The sequence below is a fragment of the Peromyscus eremicus genome, chromosome 3 (assembly GCF_949786415.1).
Source record: "Peromyscus eremicus chromosome 3, PerEre_H2_v1, whole genome shotgun sequence".
NCBI lineage: Eukaryota > Metazoa > Chordata > Mammalia > Rodentia > Cricetidae > Peromyscus > Peromyscus eremicus.
The window spans coordinates 119,266,832-119,269,479 of NC_081418.1; the positions used below are offsets into that span (position 1 = coordinate 119,266,832).

At 36.8% G+C, this 2,648-nt stretch overlaps 1 pseudogene; it reads left to right on the top strand.

The window, feature by feature from the left end:
• Nucleotides 1-1,040: 1,040 nt before the first annotated feature.
• On the top strand, nucleotides 1,041-1,623 carry LOC131906036 (ATP synthase subunit s, mitochondrial-like; annotated as a pseudogene).
• Nucleotides 1,624-2,648: the final 1,025 nt, after the last annotated feature.

Consider the following 2,648-nt stretch of genomic DNA (forward strand, 5'->3'; position numbering starts at 1 on the left):
CACTTTCCACAGTTCTCCTGCCTCTTAATATTGTGTTCAAATTTTGAATTCATCAATGGATTAATCATTACCAGTATAGAGCCTTTTGGAAATAATCCCATAAACACACCTAAAGATGTGTGTTAGCTTAACAAAGCAGTCGGGTTGATAACAATGATAAACTAGCCAGGAATGGTGGAACATATCTTTGCTAATAGCTCTTGGATTACTGAGGTAGGAGGATAGCAAACCTGAGGCCTGTTTGGGCTATGAACAAGGCTAGCCTGTACTAAGTAATTGCTCATCATAGTTACCTTCCATGGCAAAAGGATTCTGCAGATGAATAAAGACTTTAGTATCTCAAATTTATAATGTATATCCTTAAATAATCACATTAATCCTTAAGTACAGAAGAGAAAGAAGAATAGGTCATGAATTTCAGATATGAGACAAGCTTGACCCACTATTACTATCCTTGAAAATGGTAAAGGAGGGCCACAAGTCAAGGAATTCAGTGGCTACAAGAAGCTAGAGTGTGGTGATATATTGTGTACCCTAATAAGCTTTCATGAGGATCAGAGGACAGAGCCAGCCACTAAATTAGACATAGAAGTCAGGCAGTGGTGGCACACACCTTTAATCCTATCATTTGGGAGGCAGAGATCCATCTGGATCTCTGTGAGTTCAAGGCCACACTGGGCTACATGAGATTAATCCAGTATAGTACAGAAACAGAGCCAGGCAGTGGCACACACCTTTAATCCCAGCACTTGAGATCTCATGCCTTTGCTTGGGAAACACACACATCATTAATCCCAGGAAGTAATATGGCAGGGCAGAGAAAGGTATATAAGGTGTGAGAAAACAGGGACTCACTATCTTTAGGCTAAGGATTTCCTAGAGGTAAGAACTAATGGCTGGCTGTTCTGCTTCTCTGATCTTTCAGCTTTCACCCTGATATCTGGCTCTGGGTTTTTTATTAAAAGACCATCTAAGATTCGAACAACACTAGAGAAGAGGGCAAGGGGCCAGCCAGACCCAGAGACACCACATACCATTAAATGATGGTGTTTGGAAAAATTTTGAGGCAACTCTGCAGCTTAAAGAAAATCCCATGGTCATGTGACTCCAGATGCTTCTGGGAATGGTTGAACATTGTTTAATAAAGTAGATTGTGAATGCATCAGGGATGTTGGCTCTGACAGGGTAGCATCTGAGTGGCTACTTTGGTGCAGGGCCAAAGTATGATACTGTGGCCATCAGAAGTGGTTACAAGACTATAACAACCTCTCAGTAGGCTCTGTGGACAGATACAAGATTCAAGCAATTGGTGCCACCAATTCTTGTATCATGGACATTGGATTAGATCACAGGGAGGGCCTAGACCATGTTGAAAAAAATAACACTATGCAAGTGTCATTATATTGATGATAACTGTTTGCAGAGGCTCAGTCAAATTGAAAAATTATGAAAAAGCCTATTGGAAATAGAAATAATTGCCAACATATCATTATTTTGTAACATTTTAGAAACCTCCAGTGTTTGTTCTTAAGTGATCTTCCTGGAGTAAAAGATAAAGAAAATCTTGCCCAAGTCTTAAAGACCTCACTGCCTTCTATAGAACTAAAATTAAACCTGAAGTAAAATAAGTGTCTGATTTCAGTATAAAGGGTCACTTGAAATTGCTGATACTAAATAGCTACAAATACTACATAATCACCAATAGAACTGAGATGTTTTAGAAATACAGAGTGGGTGTTAGGTAGAGAATAAATATTCAAAAGTGACTCACTAAAGTTACTTAGTTGGAAGTGAGAAATTATGTACATTGAATCATTTTAAAAAACATGACATAGCATTTTAATTCTAATGTATTCCTTATTGGCATATATATTGTAGATATTGCTATAGTGATATGGAGTTCTTTAAACTGCAATGCAAATATTCTTTTTTATATTATAATAATTCACATCTTTAAAGGCACTGAAGCATGTTGCTGTAAATGCCCAGTTATGAAAAGCTGAAAACTCGGTTACAGATTCAGTGATGGAGTCGGTTGCATACAGTTGTGAGTGGTAAGCACTCTGTATTGCTTCCCAGGATTCACATGCATTGTTCAAGCTCCTGCATTGCTGTGTTCCTAATAATACATACTTTTTAAAAATACCCTTTCTCAGAATGAAGAGTACTGGTTAATTCATCCGAGTTTTAAGCTTGAGCTACTGCTGGTTAAAACTGAACACAAGTTCCTTTCTATACCCAGCTAATTTTGCTGGTAAAACAAAACGGGAAATAGGCTATCCTTACTCCTCATCTGCTTCAAACAGAAAATGTTAGCGTATTGATTAAAAGCTAATTTTGCTATCCCTCAAATATTTTGAATGCCACCTCATATGAACTCAAGGGACATAAAAAATATAAATATGAAAATAAATTTTATATCTAGAAAACACTAATAAAGAACATCATAAGGAGATTTTTAAAAAAGAAACTAGAGAAGACATAGTAATTTCCCCAAAAAGTTTTGCAGAAGGAATATAGCCCTACTGATACCTTCATTTTGTTTAAATGATACCAATGCTGTACTTCTGACCAAAATAACTGTCACACTAACAACAACAAAAAACCCTCATGTTATGTAAACTACTACATCATTGACTATCTGTTAT